Genomic DNA, 26,720 nt, shown 5'->3' with positions numbered 1-26,720 from the left:
CCCTAACCATCTCTCACCCACATATCTTTAATTGTTTAGTGGAACACGAAGCTCCAACAACAACTCTCCATCCTATATTTTTGACACCATTCTTCCAATGTCATATCCATTTTGAAATCACCATCTATGACCAAATGTGGTGATTTTCCTCAAGAGCGTGTCAAGGGTGAGATTTGAATTAGGAAATGCAAGTAGACAACAGTGGCAGTTGGGAAAGCTGATTTTTATCAACTTACTATCATAAAGAGACTACTTGCAAAAGAAACATCTGGCCTTGTAGTAGTGAGTTAGATGAGTTCTCCAACCAATCTCTGATATCTCTCAGGATTAGAATAAGGCTCCCTTCTCTTGACTAGTTAGCAATTTTTGGTTTAGATCAATGGGGCTATCAACTGGTATACAACCACATACCCGTTTCTTTATGTATGTCTAGTGCATACTTCCTTTGTGAAATGATAATCCTATTCTTTGATTGAGCAAATTCACTCCCAAGAACATATTTGTAACTCCCCAAATCCTTTGTTTGGAAAAAGCAAAATGAGTGCTTCTTTAGTTGGGAAATTTTCCCATGGTCATTTACTATGATGACTGTCATCTTTTAACAATAGAATTGAACTTTCGAAACCTTGCTCTTGAGGACTGCTTCAGCCTATAGAGAGATCTCCCTAGTTTGCAAACTAGACCAATCTCCCCTTGAGCAATAAAGCTAGGCAGTTGCTCCATATAAATCTCCTCTTCTATTTCCCCATGATGAAATGCACAGGCTAATGTCAAATGGCAACTTTGGAAATAGATAATCAGACATAATTAATTTTTGCCAAAGGGGAGAAAGTATCACCATAATCAAGGTCATTAATCTGGCTATAAACCTTTGGCCACTAGTCGAGCATTGAGACAATACTCTGACTATCGTGCCCAACTTTGATAGTAAATACATAACGACAATCTACAAATTTCTTGCTAGGAGAAGTGGAACTAGGTCCCAAGTACCGTCATGTTCCAAAGCTTGCACCTCATCAATCATGGCTTGTTGCCATCCTGGATGATCAAGTGCCTCACAATTAACCATGAGGAGGGAAACAGTGATAACTTAAAAAGTTACAATATGATAAGAATTTTATGTTGATTGTGTACTTTTCCTTAGAGCAATGGGTAAATCAAGTTCTTCGTTAGAAGAGTAAGAAATGCAAAAATATCAGCAGCAATTTACACATAATTGAACTTGTAGTATTTGGTTTTTACCTGATAGATCATTTGGGGTTAGTTGCAAATGGATGTACTCGAAATAGCTAGCCATATACTTTTTGTGTCTTGTTTCAACTGGTTGAATGGTGAACCACGGTTGAACCCACACAACTCACATCGCTAATAAATAAATAAATTTAGTTTGCCACACCGTATTACTCTCTCTTCCCTCCCCCTATCTCTTACTTACCTCTTCCCTCAACTCCAGCTCCAATAGCAATATCCACAAATTTCACATTTGCTATGTCACAACTTTTTGTGACATCTAACAAAACCATTGCATTTTCTTATCGATACTTAATTTTATACAAAATCTAAACGACAAAGCTTTGAGGAGAGTGAGTGTTTGAGTACATATAGATGTAAATGTATGTTACATCCATACACAACACATGTTACTAGCACTACCTTCAACAAGTGACAACTCACAACACAGGTTATGCAATGTAACAAATGCTAGTAATCAAATGCAAGTTCTAGATCTACCTTCAACAAGTCACAACTTGCAATGAGATCTTTCTCATAGTCAATTTTATATATATATATATATATATATATATATTATAAAAATACATAAATAAAAGTAATAGAATTTTTTTTTTTTGAAAATTTATTTAAGAAAGTCGTTTTTGTAAACTCGGGTTTCCTTAAAGAAGTCGCTATTTGCAAAATCGACTTGTAAGGGAGAAAAAAAAAAGTATTTTAGTATATAGTTTTGAGAATGGAGTAGTTTAGTAAATTTTTTTAGAATATGTATTATTAGAAGAAAAAAACCCACATTAATATGATAGGCACTATATGTGATTATTATATTTATGTAAAAGATCAATTTAATTTTCAAATTTGTTATTTCATCCTTAAAATAGGAGAAATGTCTCTCAAATTGAGGTGCATCGATCAAAATCGTTAATTTGTTTTCGGTAAACGATACAAGGTTGCGTATATAGTTTTGAGAATGGAGTAGTTTAGTAAATTTTTTTAGAATAATGTATTATTAGAAGAAAAAAACCCACATTAATATGATAGGCACTATATGTGATTATTATATTTATGTAAAAGATCAATTTAATTTTCAAATTTGTTATTTCATCCTTAAAATAGGAGAAATGTCTCTCAAATTGAGGTGCATCGATCAAAATCGTTAATTTGTTTTCGGTAAACGATACGAGGTTGCATATTAGCAGCTTGTGTAGCATTCCAAGTGGATACCATATTAGTGCATGTTGAGAAAAATCAGATATAACTATTTTAATAATACATAATATTTTTCCTTCACTTGTGCAGATAAATGATCAAATAGAAAATAAAATTCCATATAGCAAAAGTAATTAGTAGAAAATTAAATATGAAACAACATAATTTTTAACGTGGAAAATTTCTCTCAACTTGAGAGAATAAAAACCACGAACTTAGTTGAATAAAAACTTTCACTATAATAATTAATGAGTACACCAAAGTCTTCCTAATAACAATAGAATATTAATCAACAATAAAAATCTATAAATTTCTACTAAAGTGGGTATGGCAAAGTAACTATCAGATATGGTAAAACTACTCAGATTGTATATTAAAATAATAAACTCAATGATACGAATAATATACTAAATTTGTAGATCAAACGGAGCAAGTTTGCTACACACCTGTCACCATCACCGAAACTAAACTTTTTCTTTCTCTTCTCCCTTTACTGGCTTGTTACAGTTGCCTTCTTTATTTACAAAAATAGGGATTTCAAATCCTTTTATTTTTCCTTCATATGGGTCAAGTCCAATAAAACACTTTGTTTTTTTATTTTATTTTAATAATAATAAAAATAATAATAATATTAATAAAATTGATAGGTTTCACTAGGGGAGTGATCTCACCCAACAAATCCCTCCCCTCTGCTTCAAGTGGGAAGGTACAATTCAACCATGTCAGCTTTCTTTCTACATGATATCATATTCAACACATACAAGGTCTTCATCCTCATTAAATATGCAAACACGAGAAAATGAGTTGAATTGTGTTTGCTAAAAGTTGATAATTTTTTGCTAATTTGATAAAGGTTGGTTGATTTTTATGAATTACTTAGATACGAAGCAATCGGATTCAGAAGCAGCAAACAACGAAAGCATAAATAATTTAACACATAGCTTTATCCTAGTTCACCATTTACTTAGAAACATCCAGTCCTTTTATTCGGAAACCTTTGTTCCACTAATTTAAATATCTTGAATTACAAAGCACCTGACCCTCCAAGTCAGTCTTCTCAAACAACCTGACAACTCCAGACTTTTGAGGAACTAACCACCTTAATTCTATAAGCCAAGTCTTCCCAAACAGCCTGACAACCCTAGCTTTTTGAGGAAATAACCACTTTGACTCTACAACCCAAGTCTTCCCAAACAACTTGACAACCTCAGACTTTTGAGGAACTAACCACATTGACCCTATAAGCCAAGTCTTCTCCTAAAAACATGAGAAACCTAGATTAGAGAAGGAACTAAAGCACTATCAGATTCAATACAAAAGATTGGAACTCTCACACTCTAAGAAAATAACACTAAAAAAACACTCAAAAAATATTTCTAACTTGAACAAATGTTTTCCTCTTTGAACTCTAAGATAAATTGAGAACTTTGAGTTTGAGTTTCTCTACTCTTTTCTTCTTTTTGATGCTTTTCTCCTTCAGCCTTGAGTTTTTATTTATAGTGAAAATTTTGGCTTCAATTTAGTCGTTGTTTAATTCTGAATTGTATCTTGTTCATATTGAGTTTGTAAATTATTCAAATTGATTCTATTTCTATTTTGTGTAGATTGAGTTTATAAATTCTCTAGATTGATTCTGTTCCTATTTTATGTAGATTGAGTTTGTAAATTTTTCAAATAAAGTCTTCTTCAATTCATGATCAAATCTTCTTCAAATCTTAATTAAATGTTGATCAAATATTCTTCAAATCTTCATTAAATGTTGATAAAATATTCTTCAAATCTTAATTAAATGTTGATCAAATCTTCTTCAAATCGTGATCATATCTTCCTTTCAACTTGGTCAAAGATTTTATTCAATTATAAATATGAATCAAATCTTATTTTAGATTTTCATCAATTATAAATTTGAATCAAATCTTATTTTATATTTTCTTCAATTATAAATTTGAATTAAATCTTATTTTAGATTTTCATCAATTATAATTTTGAATCAAATCTTATTTTAGATTTTTTTCAATTATAAATTTGAATCGAATCTAATTTTAGATTTTCTTCAATTACATGAATCTTCTTTCATACTCTTTGAAGTCAAATATATTGTTTTCATAAATGGAAAACCAACTTGGTTCCAATACTCATGTATGAGCCATTGTCATCAGTATCAAAACTCTTAATGGAAGACCAACTTGGTTCCAATACTCATGTATGAGCCATTGTCATCAGTATGAATCTTTTCAAAGGAATATTGATTGCCAAGACACAGTTTCCATTGCAAACATCATCATATAACATGAAGTAGATTTTCTAGAATTAAGATCACCTGCCATATCTGAATCTGTGTAGCCATCCAAGACAAGTTCACCACCTCCATAACATAAACACACTTTGGAAGTGCCTCTGAGGTATCTAAGAATCCATTTCACTGCTTACCAATGATCTTTATCAGGATTAGAGAGAAACCAACTAACAACTCCAACTGCATGAGCAATATCTGGTCTTGTGCGTACTATAGCATACATCAAACTACCAACTTTGGATGCATAAGGAACCCTCTTCATCTCTTCTTTGTTTTTCTCATTTGTAGAACATTGATCATAATTCAATATAAAATGAGTAGCAAATAGAGTACTAACAGGTTTATAATTGCTCATGTGGAACCTCTCTAACACTTTCTCAATGTAATTGTGTTGAGAAAACCACAATTTATTATTTTTACTATCACGAGTAATTCTCATGCCCATAATTTGCTTTGTAGGACCCAAGTCTTTCATTGCAAAAGACTTGTTCAAATCTTTATTTAGACATTGAATCATCTTAGTGTCATGAACAACAATCAACATGTCATCCACATATAACAAGAGAATAATATAATCACCATTAGAGAATTTTTTGACAAACACACAATGGTTATAATTAGTTTTAACGAGCCCATGTATCTCCATAAAAGAATCAAATTTCTTGTACCATTACCAAGGTGCCTGCTTGAGCCTATACAAGTTTTTCTTCAATTTACATACAAGTTTCTCTTTACCTTTGTCTTCGAAACCCTCTGGTTGCTCCATATATACCTCTTTCTCCAAATCGCCATGAAGGAATGCAGTTTTCACATCAAGTTGTTCAACTTTTAGTTTAAGCTAGCTATTAACCCAAGCACAAGTCGGATAGAAGACATCTTCACCACATGTGAAAAAATTTCATCAAAGTCAATACATTTTCTCTAATTAAAACCTTTCACAACCAATCTTGCTTTGTATCTTGGTTGAGAACTATTCTCATGAAAGGAATTAATCTCTTTTGGCATCACATTCAACCACTTTTCTTTATTAACATTTATAATAGCTTTTTGATAGTACTTTGATTATCCATTATTAGTGATCATCACATACTCATGTGGAGGATATCTTTGAGAAGGTTGACGTTCTCTAGTAGATCTTCTCAACTCAAACTCGATTGGTGGCTCAACTGAAACTTATTTATCATGGTGAGGTACATGATCATCAGTTACATTCTCATCATCTACCTGTATATCTCCCCACATCAAACAAGTTTTCTGGAGAGGGTTTAGGCACAATATCAATGTAACTTCTGGAATTTGGTTTTTGTTTCTCAGCTTTATCAAAATCTTCAATATTCTGGTCTTCAAGAAATATCACATCTCGGCTTCTGATAATTTTCTTGTCAACCGGATCGCACAATCTATAACCAAATTCTTCATCACCATAACCTACGAATATACACTATTTGGATTTACTATCAAGCTTGGACATCTCATCTCTTGGAACATGAACAAAACATATGCAGTCAAAAACTCTCAAATGATGGTAAGAGACATTTTTCCCTATCCACACACTATTTGGAATATAACCATCAAGTGGGATAGAAGGAGAAAGATTAATTAAATCCACTACAATTTTCATTGCTTCAACCCAAAAGGATTTCAATAATTTTGCATGAGAGAGCATAAATATGATTAAGTTATTAATTTCATTCTCTCTGCAACACCATTATGCTGAGGTGTCTTTGGAACTGTTTTCTCAAGCCTGATTCCATGTTCTCTACAATACTCTTCAAACGGACCTCTATATTCACCACCGTTATCTGATCGAACACATTTCAATTTCCTTCCTTTTTCTCTTTCAACACTTGCATGAAAGTGCTCGAAGACTCCAAGTACCCGATCTTTAGATTTCAAAGCAAAGGCCCACACTTTTCTAGAGTGGTCTTCAATAAAAGTAACAAAATATGAATGACCACCACGAGATTTACTATCTATCATACAAATATCAGTAAGAACTAAATCAAGAATATTTTGCCTCATATGATGACCAGTATTATGAAAAGAAACTCTATGTTTTTTTCCAGCAAAACTATATTGAGTCATTTCTCACTCAAGTGACCAAGGGGCATATGCCATAAATCAGAAGATGCGTATTCACTTCTTTCTTGCATAGCTTCTTAGGCATCCTATAGAGAGAAGTGGAATTGTGTTCCTTTGCAACCACTAGGGACCATTTGGTGATTTTACATGTACCACCACCACTAAAGTAAGTGTGATAACCATCAATATCCAAGGCTTTCACCGAAATAAAATTGAGATGAATATAAGAAACATGTCTATCATTCTTCAATTGAAGCTTGCAACCAATCCTAATTTCAACCCAAATATCTCTCATACCGATAATTTTACATACTCTTTCATTTCCCATTTTTACCATGTCAAAATCACCAGCATTGTAAGATGAGAAGAAATCACGCCTAGGAGTATCATGATATGAGGCACCCAAATCAATAATCCAAGTTGAATCATGATATTATGGAATTATCATCACAAACAATGTAGACATTATTAATAAATGCAACTATTGTTGTATGTTTATCATTTTTCTTCTCTTTGTCTTCATTTCTTTCCCTTGATTGATCTCTCTTAAGGAACATGCAATTTCATTTTTAACTGACCCGCTTTGCTACAATGATAACATATCACTTCTTTTCTAGTTCTCGACTTGCTACGACTTTTAGAGTTGTCGCATCTATGAAAGTTTCTAGATTGACTTCTCCTTTGTGACTTTGTATGTAGTGCTTCTAAATTTGAGGAAGAATCAATCAAACCACGTTCCTTCTTCTAGCTTCTTCATTCAACATGATCTCTTTAACTGATGATATTTTCAACTTTCCATTTGGAGCTGAATTGGTCAACGTCACAACAAGAACTTCCCAATTATCAGGCAATGAACTCAACAATAACAACACTTGCAACTCATCATCTAATTAATTTATGCGGTTTTCAACTGATTCACTGTATTATGAAAAAAATACTCATATGCTCTGTCATTGAATCCTCATCTTTGTATTTCATATTAACCAGCTTCTGAATCAAGAATGCTTTATTTTGCACACTATTTCATTCATACAACTCTTTTAATTTTTCATATATCTTGTTAGCATTTATTTCAGTTTCAACATGTGAATATGCACTCAGATCCAACCATTGTCTGATCAACGTTATTGCCTTTCTATTCATCTTCTTCCAGTCAGCGTCAGATTTATTTGTGGGTTTAGCTGTTTCACCCTCAATGGGATCATAAATTTTTTTACTATATAACATGTCTTCCATGAGAGTCTTCCAAAGTGTGTAATTAGAAGAGTTGAGTTTAATCATATTCGAACCTTTATTTTTCTCCTCCATTTAAATGCACAAATCAAATCAATCGAGTTCTAGATACCACTTTGTTGGGAAAAAACAGAAACAATTATCTCAATAATGCGGAATATTTTTCCTTTACCTGTGCAGATAAATGGTCAAATAGAAAATAGAATTCCATAGAACAAAAATAATTGTCATAAAATAAAATATGAGACAAATACAATTTTTAACGTGGAAAACTTCCCTCAACTTTAGAGAATAAAAACCTCGGACTTAGTCCAATAAAAACTTACACTATAAAAAGTAATGGATAAACCAGAGTCTTCCTAATAACAATAGAACATCAATCAACAATAACAGCCTTGTAACCTTCCACTAAAGTGGGTATGTCAAAGTAACTCTCGAAAAAGGTAAAACTACTCAGACTGTATATTAAAATAATAAACTTAGTGGTACGAATAATGTACTAAATTTGTAGATCAAACAGAGAAATTTACTACACACATGTTACCACCATCGAAACCAAACTTTTTATTTCTCTTTACAAAATATAAAGATTTCAAATCCTTTTATTTTTCCTTTAAATGGGTCACGCTCAATAAAACACTTATTTTTTTTATTTTTATTTTTTACTTTTAATAAGCGAGTGAATTCACCTAGCATACTTAACAAACTATTTTGCCCAAATAAAATGAAAGTAGATGGCAATTTTTAGGGATCATTTTAGTGATTGTTTTCAAGAACCATTAGTAAAAGGTCATGCAGCTGTGATTATTTTATTAAGCTGGGGAACATAGAGTTAAAATGTTTTTTAAAACTACTGCTAAAATAATGTTTTGAAAAGAATTATAAAATATTATTAAGATATAAGTAAAACTATGAAAATATTATTATTATTTTCTGCATATTTATATAAGTTTTGTTTATTAATACAATTGTTTTCAACTATATATTTCAATTACTTATTTGTTGTATGTATCTCTAAATTTTAAATAAAATATTTTTATTTTATTCATTAGCGACATATATTTGTTTTGTTTATGGTTTGTAAATTAGTTTTTCTTTGGTTTTTATTTATATTTGTTTTGTTTATGGTTTGCAAATTAGTTTTTCTTTGGTTTTTATTTCCTTTGATTATATTGTCGTCTACTTACGACATCTTTGTTTTCGTTTGTTTTGATGCGGTGTTCGTTTGATTTATAGGGGTAGGGTAACTTTGTACATATATCAATGAATGACTTTGATGTTAGTGTTACAGATTTAGAGGCATAAATATTCCGAACATTAAATTTTGTCATATTTATAGACATACTGTCGTTTTGGGCTATTAACTTGGAAGATGTAAGTTTATTCGAAGATTCGCCATTTTGTATTTTAATGATTTTGAATTTATTTTGTATCGATGTAATTTATCAATTTAAATGAATGAATATCTTCCTTTTTTTAATAAGAAAAACTAAGGTAATATTTTTTTTATCAATACATTTGATGCTTATTCAATTTCCTTAGTCTAATACTTTAAACATTGGTCATTCACTTTAATAAGCTTTGTCTTAAATCTCTTTTTGTTGTCAAGGGTTTGTGGTTGCACTGTTTATTGCTTGTATTTCGTTACTTGATTTTGAGTTAATCAATTTGCATAGAACTATTTCACCATTTGTTTGGCTTAACTGATTTTTTTAACATAATCAAATCTAGTATATATATTTAAAATAGACTCCGCTGCCACTTCATCATATTTCCTCCACATATGCAAATATTTTCCACATCAGCCAAAAAACTAATGTATACGTCTTGAGAGTTTGCTCTTTAATCTCTTTAATCCTTGCTTCTGCTTCTCCTCTTCCTTCGATAATTTCTTTAATCTCTTTAATTCCTATTTTTTTTTTTTGTCTTCCATCCACAATTTCTTTTTCTATATTCTAATTTTTTTAATGCTTCTGCTCCCAATCCTCCCCCCATCTCCCCGGACCAACTCGGATCTGCCTTGAAAGTCTCTATGCATTTTGGGAGGAGAGCATGCAAAATCACACAATGAAACATATAAACATTGCCTCGGGTCTATAAAAATCTATACAAATGAAAATCCCGATTCCTAACTCTTTTGAATAATCTCAATTGAAGGATATTGTTAGGATCAATGATTGTTGATACTAAGAAAGTGAGCTCTGCGGTAGCTCTTAGAAATTGCCGATTCGTAATTGAAAGATGGATTTAGGACCGATGATTGTTGATACTAAGAAGGTGAGAAGGATAATTATGAATCCAAGATAAAATCAAGTTCATAAATTGGTGTAGTTTTTCAGTTGAGTTTACTATGAATTTTTCATGTTTTATTATGGATGATGAATAAAGGAAAAAATCAGAAGATTCATGTTTTATTATGGATGATGAATAAAGGGAAAAAATCAGAAGAAAGTTTAGAAACTGGTTTTGTATGTAGATTTATTATTTTTTATATATTGATACATTATTTTATTTTATTTTATTTTGCTGATTTAACATTTTCTTATATAGGGGTGCATGAGTGGACTCAAGTTGGTTGCATTCTTGATCTTTTTGAAACCTGCCAACTATTCATTCACTGATAAATTTTGATTTCCTTAATTTGTTGTTTCAATTATAACAAGAATTTGATGGAAAGAAGGTCATGAAAGATATTTGGAACCGTAGAACCGCTATTTGTTTCTACTTTGTCATCCTCGACGGTCTTGCCAATTCATAATTCGAAATCATCTTCTTCGAAATCGTGAAATCTTACCTAGATTATTATCAAATTGTATACATAAAACAAACCTCCAAATCCATTTTGTTGTCATCCTATTATGCATTTTTTTTAATAATTTTTTTATAACATTATTATGCATTTCTTATTACTTTCAATTTATGTCAATCAATTATATGAATAATATTTTACGTTACCAATCATCCTTTCACCTTCATACACAATTACGTCCCTTCGCAGTATGGTAATTATCTCAATATAATAGCAGTAATAAATCGGTATAAATCAGTTAAGACCAGCTCCATCCAAAGAAAGTGGCAACCGTTTCGTCGAGTCTCGATTCGAAATAATCTTTTTCGATGTCTTTGCGGTAACTCTCCGAAAATCCAATGATTTCATTCGTTGAAAATTCAATAATGATTTTATACGTTGAAAATTCAATTACTCATTAAATTTAATGGAAAAAAACCACCAAATCGCTCATAAATATTGTCATAAATGTTCTTTATCAAATTATTTGTATTATCTCAACATGGTAACGAAAATAAATTGGTATAAATCAGGTAAAAGAAAGTGACAACGTCCTTCCAGAACTTTCATAGTAACTCTTCGAAATCCTGAAATCCTATCTACGTTATTATCAAATTTAATACATAAAACAAACCCTATTTTGTTCTCACCTTATTATGCATTTTTTATAATTTTTTTATAACATTATAATGCATTTATAATTACTTTTAATTATGTGAATCAATTATATGAGTAACATTATAATGCATTTATAATATTTTATGTTATCAATCCATTTAATTTCAATTTATGCCAATCAATTACTTTCAATTTATTTCTCAACACATTTAAGTACATTGAAACTAAATTAATGTATATATAATGAAAATTTATATACATTCAAAGACATGGATTTTGTGAATAAATAAATTAACAAAAATATCAAATGAATTTTGTGAATAAATAAATTAAATAATTAAATAATATTATTAATATTATCATTTTATAATATAAAAATATATATCTATTTGACAGAAAATACATAAATTTATTAAAAATAATCATAAAATATGAATATATTAAAAATTATTAAAAAATTTGTTTCCAGTTATTAAAATACACAAATTTATTTAAAATTATATTATATGAATATATTAAAAAAGATAATGAACAAAAGTTTACTATACATGTATTCTGAAAAAATATGTTAACGCTAAACTTTCATCAATTAAATTATATATTTGTAATTGAATGCTATTTTTTATTTTAATTTTTCTTATTATAATGATAATTTGAATGTTAGAAAATAAATGAAAAATTAAGTATTGCATAAAATTAAGTTATTTTTCAATAGAATTTATTTTTGGTACATATCAACATAACTACAATTCAATTGCACAAACAATTAGTTAAAACTTTTAAATACCTAAAATTATATTTAAAGTATATGTAAATGTTTAATAAAATAAATTTCAAACTATTGATGAAATATACTCAATAAAAAAATTTGTTTACAACAACTTCTCATGCTCGCAGTTAGAATATCATACTAATAAAACAAATAAATTTAAACTACGCTACAATATAATTCAACATTAACAAAATAAAAAATATTAAATAGTCAATCATATTTTTAACTTTTTACACATTATTTTTGGGTTTGTATTTTATATTTTATTTCATCAAATAAATACAAGTACCATTATATGTTGAAAAATAAATGGACAATCAAAGTACAAGGAGACAAACAATCATCTTATATAATAAGTTATGATGCAAATTTTACAAAATATTTTAAAAATTAAATTAAATAGTTGTGATAAACATGATTTTCCTTTATTTTAATTTTCCTAATCATACTCAATTATTACAAATCAAAAAAATAATATTATAAAATAACTATATTTATAATACATAAAATATTACTTATAAAATTTAAAAAAATTAATTAATTAATATCCATGCAACGCATAGACCATAATCTAGTTTAATAATGAAAATGCAATACTTGAAGACAAAAGAGGCTCATGGATCTTCTTATTAAGACATAGATATTTGGAAAAAAAGATGTTCTTAGAAATGATCGGGTTGAATTTTCTATTCCTATTATAACTCTAGAAGGATTTTTTGGAAAGTAAATAATGGAGACCACGTGCTTGCAAAAAAAATACTGGTATAGATAAACAAAAAAGTTTTGGAGAGGTTGTTGGAAACCAAGATCAATCTTGGTTTGTGACTGGAAAATGAAGAACGATCTTCGTATCCAGTTTTGTGTATTGTTGGAAACCAAGATCAATCTTGGTTTGTGACTGAAAAACGAAGAACAATCTTCGTATCCAGTTTTGTGTAGTTCAAGTTAGTTGATTGTATATAACCAACTAACTAACCACTTAGTTAGTTAGTTAGTTAAGAAGAAGTTAGTCAGAAACAATGTAATATAGGCTATGTATAAATAGCATACTCACATCAATAAACAATAGATTTTTCAATTCAATTCAATTCATTCTTCCCTCTTGCTTAGTTTTCAGTTTTTCATTCAAACAAATTGAAAACGCAAACAAGTGGTATCAGAGCAACGTTTCGATCCCAAAGAGTGAAAACACGAGTGAAGTGTGAGGATCAAACACGAGTGTAGTGAGGATGGGTTCAAGTGCAAACAAGGGAAATTTTCCAGCCCACATGCCACATTTTAATGGAAAAGATTGGGATAGATGGAGAGTGCAGATTCGAGCATTGTTTGGATTCCAAGAAGTGTTGGAAATCATAGAGAAATGATTTGAAGATCTGGGAGCCAATCCAATAGAGGTACATAGATCAAGATTCAAAGAAAACAAGAAGAAAGATTGCAAGGCTATCTTTATTCTTCATCAATGCCTTGACACGACCAACTTTGACAAAAATTTTGATGCAAAAAGTGCAAAAGAAGCATGAGACATTTTGGAGAAGTGTTATTCTGGAGGAACCAAGGTCAAGAAAGTTAAATTGCAGATCTTACGGAAACAATTTGAAGTGTTGCAGATGGAGGAACAAGAGAAGGTTTCAGATTTGATTTCAAGATTGAGGAGCATCACAAATCAGATGGCTAGTTATGGAGAGAAGTTGTCTGAACAGAAATTGTGTGAAAAGATCTTGAGATCATTGCATCCCAGGTTCGACTATGTTATGTGCACAATTGAAGAATCTAAAGACATTTCCGCATTGAGTCTTGAAGAGTTGCAGGGATGAAAGGAGTGGGGGAAATTCTGGAAATCAGGCATTGGTAGCATATGCCAACAAGAGGGGAGACCAGAAAAAGAAATGGAGGAAGAACAAATTCAAGAAACCTGAAGATAAGTCTGAATCTTCATCAAAAGGAGGAAATTCAAGTGGTAAATCAAAAGGAAATTCAAGAAACTTTGACAAGAAGAAGGTGCAATGTTACAACTGTGAGAAGTTTGAACATTTTGCAGATGAATGTTGAGCTGGAAAATGAGGGAAACGGAAGAATAAATGAGAAGATGAAGCATGTGCTGCTTAAGAATGTTCTTCATCAGACTCAGATCCAGTCTTGTTGTTGGATACCAGAAACGAAGAACGATCTTCGTTTTCAGCCACAAACGAAGAACGATCTTCGTTTTCAGCCACAGACGAAGAACGATCTTCGTTTTCAGAAACAGTCTTGTTAATGGCCACCACAAACGAAGAACTTTCTCCATCATAGGTATGGTTCCTTGATACTGGTTGTTCCAATCACATGACAAGTCATAAAGAATGGCTGGTAGATATTGATAAATCAATAAGGAGTAAAATAAGGTTTGCTGATGATAGAACCTTGGAAGTTGAGGGAGTTGGCAACATGGTGATTAAAAGAAGAAATGAGAAGACAGTAATGATAGATAATGTACTATATGTGCCAGGAATGAAGAGCAATTTGCTGAGCATTGGGCAGCTAATTCAAAAGGGTTTTCAAGTGATCATGAAGAATGATGCCTTAGAAATGTATGATGGGCAGAAGATGATGATACTCAAGGCTCCTCTTTCAAAGAACAAAACATTTATCATCAACATACAAGCTGCTGATATCCAATGTTTGAACGCAACAAGTTCAATTGATGAAAGTTGGTTGTGGCATTAAAGATTTGGCCATCTTAACTTCAGAAGCTTACAGCAACTAGGAGTTAAGAAGATGGTGAAAGGAATTCATATGGTTGATGTCCCTGAGAAGGTGTGTGAAGTATGTATGGCAGAAAAACGACCAAGAAATTCCTTCCAATCACAAGTGCGAGCAAGAGCGGATAATGTTCTTGGAGTGATTCATAGTGACATATGTGGACCATTTGAAGTGCCATCATTAGGAGGTAATAAGTACTTCATAACTTTTGTTGATGAATTTAGTAGAATGTTGTGGATCTATTTGATTAAAACCAAAGATGAAGCATTGGAAACATTCAAAAATTTCAAAATTAAAATGGAGAAACAAAGTGGAGAATCCATCAAGGTGTTAAGAACAGACGGAGGAGGAGAATATACTTCACATGAATTCAAGGATTTTTGTATCAATAGTGGAATTGAACATGAGGTAATAGCTCCCTACACGCCTCAACATAATGGCCTAGCTGAAAGGAGAAATAGAACCATTCTAGACATGACTAGAAGCATGATAAAAGAGAAGGGACTGCCACTTAAGTTATGGGGAGAAGCTGCATCAACTGCTTTCTATATTCTGAATAAATGTCCAACAAAGAAAAAGGAGAAAGTACCAGAAGAGATCTGGAGTGGAAGAAAACCAGCAGTGGGGCATTTAAGAATATTTGGTGCTCTATGTTTCAAACATGTACCAGACCAGAAGAGAAGGAAGTTTCAAGACAAAAGTGAAGCAATGATCCTGATAAGATATCATCCAACAGGTGCCTACAAACTGTATGATTCCAGCAAAGGCAAGGTGGTGATCAGTAGGGATGTCAAGATTGTTGAACATGAGAGCTAGAACTAGAAACAAAAGCAAATTAACAGCAGCCAACACTTGGACTGGGAGCAAGCAACTAGCAGCACAAACCAACCTTCACAAGTTCCTTTGCAAATACAGAATGAGCAGCATATTAGTGGAAATAGAGATGAAGAGGGAACTGAACCAAACAAATCTCAAAGAGCAAGAAAGCCACCAACTCATTTACAAGAATTTGAAGTGTACAATGATAGTGAAGTTGGCAACAGTGGAGATTTAGTGCATTTTGCCCTATTTGCTGATGCAAAACCTTTAAATATTGAAGATGCATTAAAGAAATGACCCTGGAAGAAAGCAATGGTGGAAGAAATCAATGCAATTGAGAAGAATCAAACATGGTACTTGACAGATTTGCCTCCAAAACAGAAGCATATTGGAGTAAAGTGGGTCTACAAATTGAAGTTAAATTCAAATGGAACAATTGCTAAGTATAAAGCTAGATTGGTTGCCAAAGGATTCTTGCAAAGAGAAGGCATATACTAATCTGAAGTGTTTGCTCCAGTGGCCAGAATTGAGACAATCATGCTTGTGATAGCACTAGCATGTGCTAGGGGTTGGCTTATGTGGCAGCTTGATGTAAAATCTGCATTTCTGAATGGATGTCTGAAAGAAGAGGTGTATGCCTCTCAACCACCAGGTTTTGTGATTAAGGGAAAGGAGGATAAAGTACTCAGATTGAGGAAAGCCCTATATGGTTTGAAGCAAACACCAAGAGCTTGGAACAAAAGAATTGATGCATTTCTAATTGGCATTGGATTTATCAAATGCACAGTGGAATATGGAGTTTATGTGAAGCATTCCACACTGAATAGAGAGCCTGCAATGATCTTGTTATGCCTATATGTTGATGACTTATTGGTGACTGACATCAGCAACAAAGCAATTATAGAATTCAACGGAATCATGAGGGATGAGTTCGAAATTACAGGCTTGGGCAAATTGAGCTATTTTCTAGGAATGGAGTTTGTTGAAACAGAAGAAGGTTTGATGATGCATCCAAAGAAGTATGCTAGAGAAATTATAAGATTTAATATGGATGATTGCAACCCTACAACCATTCCAATGGAGATCAATGCAAAGCTGGAAATTGAAATTGAAGAGGAGTTAGCTGATTCAACCTTATTCAAACAAGCTTTTGGTTCACTAAGATACATGTGCAATACAAGGCCTGACATCTGCTATAGTTTGGGAGTGGTAAGCAGATTCATGGAGAGACCAAAGCACACTCATTGGATGGCAGTGAAAAGGATCATGAGATATGTCCAAGGCACAATTGGGCATGGCATTATGTTTGCAACAGATTTGAACAATAAAAATGAAGACTTAGTGGGATACTCAGATTCAGATTGGTGTGGAGACAAGAATGATAGAAAGAGCACTTCAGGGTATGTGTTCAAATTCATGAAATCACCAATAGCACGAAGCTCAAAGAAGCAGCCTGTGATAACACTATCATCATGCGAAGCGGAGTATATTGCTAGCAGCTATGCAACATGCCAAACATTATGGTTGGAATCATTAATAATCGAGTTGAAGATTAAAATTTGCAGGTCAATTCCATTGTTGATTGACAACATTTCAGCAATAAATCTGGCAAAGAACCCTGTGTCTCATGGAAGAAGCAAACACATTGAGACAAGGTTTCACTTCTTAAGAAATCAAGTTGAAAGAAGCAAATTGAGGCTCATTTATTGTCAAACCGAAGTTCAAATTGCTGATATAATGACCAAGGCCTTGAGGACAAGTAGATTTGAAGAGCTGAGAAGATTGTTAAGTGTAAAATCACTTAGAAACTTGAATTAAGGGAAAGTGTTGGAAACCAAGATCAATTTGTTTGTGACTGGAAAACGAAGAACGATCTTCGTATCCGGTTTTGTGTATTATTGGAAACCAAGATCAATCTTGGTTTGTGATTGGAAAATGAAGAACGATCTTCGTATCCAGTTTTATGTAATTCAAGTTAGTTGATTGTATGTAACCAACTAACTAACTAACCACTTAGTTAGTTAGTTAGTTAGTTAGTTAAGAAGAAGTTAGTTTGAAACAATGTAATAGAGGCTATATATAAATAGCATACTCACATCAATAAACAATAGATTTTTCAATTCAATTTAATTCATTCTTCCCTCTTGCTTAGTTTTCAATTTTTCATTCAAACAAATTGAAAACGCCAATAGAGGTAAGAAGGAAACAAATGAAATTTTGTTCACGTTTTAGTCGAATTGAAATTTTAACAAAATACTATATAATCTACTGCTAATTTGTATCATGAATTGACAAGAGAAAGAGGAATAACTACACAAGTTTTTGGCTTGCTACCTTATTTTAATTGTACACAACATAGCGACAACCTTAATAATTGAAATAAAACCAACAATACATAACATGACATAAATAAACAAACTGAAAAACACTTGAGGAACTGCAGCAACATTATTTTCATGCACGATTTGAATCTGGACAAGGAGGAATTGTTATATCTGTAATCCCTTCTAACATCAACACTACACCTTTCATTGTCGACCGGAGAAGAGGTTCATCTTGGATACACCAAAGTGCCACCTTAACCATATTCTCCATGACATTCTCATCAATAACTTCCAAAGGAACAAGCTTATTTACCTCTCTTGCAACAAAGCATCTATAAGCCCAACCAGAGAGAAGAATCTCCTCTGGTTCCAACGCATTAACATCAAGGTTTCTTCTGCAACAAAGTGTTTCCAACAATACTATTCCATAGTTATAAACATCTGCCTTCAGTGATATTGGAGTGTTCTTGTTCCATTCTGGCGCCATGTAGCCTCTTGTCCCTCTAATCACCGTGAAAGTTCTGGTTTGATCGGGCATTAGAAGTTTTGCAAGCCCAAAATCAGATATCATAGTAGTCCAAAACTCATCCATCAAAATATTTTGAGGCTTTATGTTGTCACGATTTAGGGTTTGATACATTTTGCTTTGATATTTCTCAGTATAAATAATAGTTACAACATTTTCCTCTAATAATTACAAATTAAGGGATCAAATCAATTCCCGATTTTTCTAACTTATTTTAGGAAAGCTGATAAATATAATTACAAATTAATATTATTTCCTGATTCGCATCCCCCCCTCAAATTGATATGGCTGGTCAAGGAGCATCAATTTGCTAACTAGAAACTGATGTTGCGGGCGAGGAACAACTTTGGTAAGAATGACTGCAACTTGAAATTGAGTATTGATGTGAGCGATGGAGATAATCTGATTATCATAGGCCTCACGAATAGAGTGGCAATCTACTTCAATATGTTTGGTGCGTTCATGAAAAATAGGATTTGCAACAATTTGAATAACACTCGTATTGTCAGCATAGAGAGGCGTCGACTCTGTTTGAGGGAATCCAAATTCAACCAAAAGACCACGAAGCCAAATGATCTCAGAACAAGCAGTAGACATGGCACGATACTCTGATTCAGTTGATGATTTAGAGACTCTGGTTTGTTTCTTGCTTTTCTATGATATCAATGAAGAACCAAGAAACATGCACCAACCGGTGACCGATCACCGAGTGTCAGGACACCCAGCCCAATCGGCGTCACTATAGGCACTCAATTTTAGCATTGTGTCAATGGGAAAGAAGAGACCTCATTGAGAGGTACCTAGCAAATAGCGAATTATGCGTCGAACTGCTGCCAAGTGAAGGTGGCGAGGAGAGTGCATAAACTGACTTACTTGCTGAACAGCAAATGATATGTCAGGTCGGGTAATTGTCAAATAATTTAGACTACCCACAAGTTGCCGATACAATAAAGAATTTGTCAATAGATCACCCACATCTCTGTGATATTTCACATTAACTTCAAGAGGAGTATCTACTGGATTAGCTGATTGGAGGCCCACCATAGAAACAAGGTCTATCGTATACTTATGTTGATGAAGAAATATACCCTTGGAGGTAGAATGAACGTCAAGGCCAAGGAAATACTGCAAGTTACCAAGATCTTTCATATGAAATGCAGTTTGCAATTGATGTTTAAGTTCTTGGATGGATGTCGGATCAGATCCAGTAATGACCATATCATCAACATAAAGGAGGAGTAGAACAATGCATGTAGATGTGCGATGAATAAATAAAGAGGAGTCATACTGACTCTGAGTGAAAGAGAACCCAAGTAGAGTGGAAATAAATTTCTCACACCATGCTCTAGGTGCTTGTTTCAAACCATATAAAGAGCGTTTGAGCTTGCACACACCATGAGATGAAAAAAATAGACCTTGAGGAGGAGTCATATAAATACCTTCAGTGAGATCACCGTGAAGAAATGCATTCTTCACATCCATTTGATGAAGAGTCCACCCATGAGAAGTAGCTATAGAGAGTACAGTGCGAACAATTGTCATTTTTGCTACCGGTGCAAATGTCTCTACATAATCAATTCCATATTCCTGTTTGTTTCCTAAGGCAACCAATTGAGCCTTGTACCGATTGAGGGACCCATCAGAATTCAATTTAATAGAATAAACCCATTTGCATCCTATGGGTTTGATATGAGGAGGACAAGAGACAATATCCCATGTGAAATTCTCTTGAAGAGCCTAAAGTTCCTCATTCATTGCTTTTACCCAGCGCACATCTTTAATAGCTTGTGAGTAACAAGTAGGAATATATATGCTAGAGAGAGATGCAGACAAAGAAGAATATGAGGAATCATACATGTCTGGTGAGTATCTATCTGGTGCGCGAGACGCTCTACCAGAACGTCGTGGTGCAACCGCTATAGGATTAGGTGGCGGATCGATGTCGAGAAGGGGGGTTATAACCTGTTTGTGTTTTCTAACATACACATTTCCTGGTTTAAAATTTTCTATAAATTGATGCATAGTAGAAAAGTTGGGAAGAATATCAATATCATTCATGGCAGGAGAAAGACAGTGAAACATAAATTGATTATAAAAAAATGTCACATTTTTAGAAATGCGAAAGCGCTGGTTAGAAACATCATAACACAAGAAACCCTTATGAGAGTGACTATATCCCATAGATGCGCATTGAGCAGACTGCGCTCCAAGCTTATGTCTTTCAAATTGAGGTAGGTGAACAAAACACACACATCCAAAAGTATGTAAATCACTGTAATCAGGATGAATTTTAAAAAGACGAACAAAAGGGGAGTCAAGATCAATAACCGTAGAAGGAAGACGATTGATCAGGAAGACAGCTGTGGAAAGAGCCTCCACCCAATATCGAGATGGTACAGAAGCTTGAAGAAGTAAGGTGCGCGTTACATCAAGCAAATGACGATTCTTACGTTCTGTCATTCCATTTTGTTGGGGGGTATTTGGACAGGAACGTTGAGACAAGATACCTTTTTGCTAAAGATACTCCTGAAAGTCATGAGACATATACTCACCACCAGAGTCATAGCGAAAATTTTTAACACTTGTTTGAAATTGAGTTTCAACATATGTTAGAAATTTCTTAAACATAGAAAACACTTCAGATTTAGACCGAAGAAAATATATCCAAGTAAAACGACTGTAATCATCAATAAATGTGACAAAATATTTATTGTGAGCATGAGACGTAACAGGAGAATTCCCCATACATCACTATGAATCATCTCAAAACAAGTGGAAGCACGATGAGCACCAGACGGAAAAGGAAGTGTTTTACTTTTAGCCAATTTACAAACAAAACATGACATAGAGGCATTAGAAAAACATTTTTATTTCCCAACAAATTAGTTTTAATTAAATGAGACAAAACAGCAGAGTTTGGATGACCTAATTTTCTATGCCAATCCTCATAAGAATTCAAAACATTATTACAAGCAAGAGATAAATGATTGGAAATAAATTGAAGTGAAAACAATCTTCCCACTTTAGGCCCCTTTGCGATCACCTTGCTCGACACCTGCTCCTACACAAGACAACCATCACGAGAAAAATTAACATTACAATTGTTGTCCACCAATTGTCCAACCGACAATAAGTTGGAAGCAAGTTCAGGTGATACGAGCACATCCCGAAAATCATAGTTGATATCACCAACATTAGTGATAGAAATAGTATTACCATCAGCAATTTGAATTTTTTGATTACCATGATAAGAATGTAAATTGTGCAAGTATTTAGAAGAACCCGTCATGTGATTGGATGCACCAGAATCAAGAAACCATGGATTGGAAACATTAGAAGACTTACCGTGATTTCCCAAGGATGAAAGAGCAGAAAATACCAATTGTTGAATCATTTCAAGCTGTAGAGCACCACCATTAGAGGCACTAGAATTGGAAGGACCAACTGCAGAGCTCGTAGTGGCATGGAATGCCTGCACAGAATGTTGTGTTGGTCGTGGAGGACGTGTGGGACAATCAGAGATAATATGACCTTGCTTCTTGCAATAATTACAAAACTTCTTATTGCAACTACAAGCGACATGTCCAAACTGTTTACATGAGAAACATTGGACTTGTCGCATATCACGACCTTTACATGTTCAGAAGTGACAACCTCATTAGACATGGTTCCTTGAGTAAGGAGACATTGTTCCTCTCTGAGAAGTTCACCAACACATGTATCCAAAGAAGGAATGGGATTTCTGTTCAGCAAAGCACCTCTAACAACATCAAATTTTGGACGAAGTGTCATGAGAAACTGATCCCGCTTACTAGTGTTATAGACATCTTGAACATCCGCAAGAGAAGTCTTGAGAACCGTAGCAAACAGAATAGCAGAGTGTTATGTCCACAGATCCAAAAATTCAGAATAATATTCTTGAATGGATAAATTACCTTGTTTGTAGTTGGCTATCTCTAACTCCAACTGAAAACGTTTGGCCGTATTGTCTTGGTTATAGATACGCTTCAAATAGTTCCACATTTCTTGAGCAGTTGAAAAAGAGCGCAAGTTATTGATCATATGAGGATCAATAATATTGAGAATCCAAGAAATAATTTGAGCTTCTTTGATTTCCCACGCATCTAAGGCAGTCTTTTCTGACGGTGCCTTAGAAATCCCATCAAGGTGACTCCATAATCCCTTTCCTTTAACGTACATTTTGAATTGAAATTCCCAAGCAGCGTAATTCTTACCGGTAAAACATACACAAAAGTTGTCTTTTTCAAACACAGTTTTTTTTTTTTTCAATGATGTGCAGAAAAAAAAATTAAGAATAAAATAACTGAAGCAAGCAAATGGATCAATCAAATGCGTTCTTAAACAAGAGGTCCGTAACAAAAAAATTACCACGAGACAACCAAGCGCGATCACGCAAGCAGCAACAGCTGAGCAGAAACCGATCAACAAGCCGCAAGAATGACCCAGAAACGCAGTAACGAGCAACAGCGAGAATGACCCAGAAACGCAGTAACGAGCAGCAGTGAGAACAACCCAAAAGCACAATCGCAACACCGAAAAATTGTGATCGACAATCAGGAATCGCGAAGATGAAACCAAGAATCGAACCGCAAACAGCTATGGTTGAGAGTTCGCAACGTAATCACGAAACAAGCAAGTACCAAGAACGGAAGGAATAATTTTCAAGAGCGACCCAGTGGGATGTCGCTGAATAAAGCCAAGATTAACTAAGAACTCACAGGTTTGATCGAACCTGCTGATACCATGTCACAATTTAGGGTTTGATGCCCTTTTTGCTTTGATATCTCTCAGTATAAATAATCGTTACAACATTTATATCTAATAATTACAAATTAAGAGAATCAAATCAAATCCTGATTTGTCTAACTAATTTTAGGAAAACTGATAAATATAATCTGCAAGAGAAGTCTTGAGAACTGCAGCAAATAGAATAGCAGAGTATTATGTCTACAAATTCAAAAATTCATAATAATATTCTTGAATGGGCAAATTACCTTGTTTGTAGTTGGCTATATCTAGCTCCAACTGAAAACGTTTGTTCGTATTGTCTTGGTTATAAATACGCTTCATATAGTTCCACATTTCTTGAGCAGTTGAAAAAGAGTGCAAGTTATTGATCATATAAGGATCAATAGTATTGAGAATCCAAGAAATAATTTGAGCATCTTTGATTTCCCACACATTTAAGGCGGCCTTCTATGTCGATGACTTAGAAATCCCATCAAGGTGACTCCATAATCCCTTTCCTTTAACGTACATTTTGAATTGAAATTCCCAAGCAGCGTAATTCTTATCGGTAAAAGGGACACAAAAGTTGTCTTTTTCAAAAGTCATTAGTTTTGACATGCACAAAGTTTTTTTCTTAGTAATGTGCAGAAAAAAAAAATTAAGAATAAAATCACTCAAGCAAGCAAACGCGTCCTTAAACAAGAGGTTCGTAACAAAAAAATTACCACAATCAACACGAGACAACCAAACGCGATTACGCAAGAAGCAGCAGCAAGCACAAACACGATCAACAAGCAGGGAGAATGACCCAAAAACGCAATCAACAAACCCAAAAACGCAGTAGCAAGCAGTAGCGAGAAACAACCCAAAAGCACAATTGCAACACCGAAAAATTGTAAAAGACAATCAGGAATCGCGAAGATGAAACCAAGAATCGAACCGCAAACAGCTATGGTTGAGAGTTCGCAACGTAATCACGAAACAAGCAAGTACCAAGAACGGAAGGAATAATTTTCAAGAGCGACCCAGTGGGATGTCGCTGAATAAAGCCAAGATTAACTAAGAACTCACAGGTTTGATCGAACCTGCTGATACCATGTCACAATTTAGGGTTTGATACCTTTTGCTTTGATATTTCTCGATATAAATAATAGTTACAACATTTTCCTCTAATAATTACAAATTAAGGGGATCAAATCAATTCTCGATTTGTCTAACTTATTTTAGAAAAGCTGATAAATATAATTACAAATTAATATTATTTCTTGATTCACATATGTCACAATGAATGATCGGTGCCTCACACTCTTCGTGGAGATACAAGATCCCTCTGGCAATGTCCAGTGCTATTCTTACTCTCTCATCCCAATTCGACGTCTTTGATCACCAAACAGAAGCTTTCCAAGTGAACCATTGCTCATGTATTCATAAACCAGAAGCCTTTTAGAACCCTCAGCACAAAATCCTAGCAATCTAACTAAGTTCCTGTGATGGGTTTTTCCAATAGCCCTCACTTCTGCTTGAAACTCCCTTTCTCCTTCTTCCACCAACTTCTCTAGCCTCTTCACTGCAATGAATCTCTTAGTCTTACCTTTGTTTAAGGTTCCTTTGTATACTGCTCCAAAAGATCCCTTACCCAACTCTTCCTTGAACTGGTTTGTTGCTCATCTCAACTCATTGTATGTAAACCTTCTCAAAGCTACATCTTCATTCAGGCCCCCCAAGCTCCATGTTTCGGCTAGCCTTTTGTACTTTAAAACCCGAATCTTGTACATGTATGATGTAATGGCTCGATATAACAATCGCTGAACACAAAATGATACTAAATACAGATGTAACAACAATAATATGCACTACTGCTTTCTTACTTGTAGTCTTGATTGGAATGGGAAAAGGTTTTTCATACCCCTTCCAGCTGTTTTTTCCCACCTTGAAGAACGCCTTGGTAGAATCGTCACCTTCATGTGTTCGTTTGGCATATCTCAAAGGCAGCCCTTGTTTCTTGCAGCTTCCTTTTTCATACAATGCAGCCCAACAGTTACAATCAACTAAACAAGCAAAGGAGCATTGTTCTTCCGATGACGTATCTTCATCTTCGAAATAAGGATGGTCATCCCATACAATATTGTTCATTGGTACCATGTTATAAAAGGCCTCACCATCTTTTTCATCTTTACACTCAGCTTTCGAATAGTTCCTTTTGCAGCCAAGACTAGTATCTTGGTTTTTTTCATCTATAAGTTTATAACCAGGGAGACAGCTGCACAATAGTTTGTCATCGTTGAACGTGCAGTAGCTGAAGCCACAAAACCCTTTTACTTCACACGTGTTGGTCTCTGGAAAACTTTTGATAACTTTGTCACTGCCATTGTTAACATAATGAGCATAGAGCCGAAAAAATCCATCAAAATCAAGGGTTGCACGATAAATAGTCTGGTTTCCTCCAGTGTCATTGTCTTCTAGAGCATCAATCAAAGTGGCGATAGGGCTAGAAATAAAAACACTACTGCTATTCAAAATCTGGAGTGAACCTGTTTTGTTGAGGTAAAGATGATATTTGACCTCATTACCCGCACTAGTATCAGAGGCCCAGTAAGCATCCCATGATGTTGCAGCTATGTATGCTGGATACAGAACAAGATTTCCATCATTCTGCATGTTGAGTTGAAACCTTCCAGTTGACCGATTGGTCTCTGATATACTAGAGGAGAGTTGGCCACCACAAGGTAGAGATTGATTAGTATCAGTTGGGTAATCGAAACTCTGCCATATGATGCTGGAATTATCGTTGCCGTATAGTACAAAATTCCCAGAATCAAGCATGGAGCCAGAAGAAGCTCTTGCATTAGCCTTAACAACAAGCTTCTCTTGTCCTTTTTGATCTGTTAGTATTAGCCTACCGTGCATGGTAAATTGTAGCTTTGCAGTTGAGGTTACAGGAGGATCATCTCGGTTTGCAGTCCATACTATTATATTGTTCATCTTGCAAACCAACCAAATTCCAACAACAAAGCCATTGCCTTGTGGATAAAATCCAAAAGCAAATAGGCCAGAATGGGAAAGCCAAGAAGAGGAGTGAGCACTGATAGGGGAAAGTGAGGTACCAGGTACTATCTTCTTGGGTAGTGGTGGTTGTGTTTCAGCTCTAGCTCTAGTATTTTCTGATGGTAAGGACATGAACAATAGGAAAGTGATATAAACAGCAATAGCATCCATACCTACTGGATGTTGATTTTATGAGAGAGAAGAGAAGCTAAGTTGGTGTTTTATAATGCCTAATGTCACTGCGTTGCATAGTTTAAATTGAAGGATATGGCCTATTGAATTATTTAGAC

General features: G+C 33.8%; 1 pseudogene; it reads right to left on the bottom strand.

The window, feature by feature from the left end:
• Window positions 1–18,234: 18,234 nt before the first annotated feature.
• Window positions 18,235–26,648, bottom strand: LOC101503865 (G-type lectin S-receptor-like serine/threonine-protein kinase LECRK1; annotated as a pseudogene).
• Between the last annotated feature and the right edge of the window lie 72 nt (window positions 26,649–26,720).

Source organism: Cicer arietinum, chromosome 5 (assembly GCF_000331145.2).
Source record: "Cicer arietinum cultivar CDC Frontier isolate Library 1 chromosome 5, Cicar.CDCFrontier_v2.0, whole genome shotgun sequence".
NCBI lineage: Eukaryota > Viridiplantae > Streptophyta > Magnoliopsida > Fabales > Fabaceae > Cicer > Cicer arietinum.
This window is presented reverse-complemented; position numbering and strand designations above follow the sequence as displayed.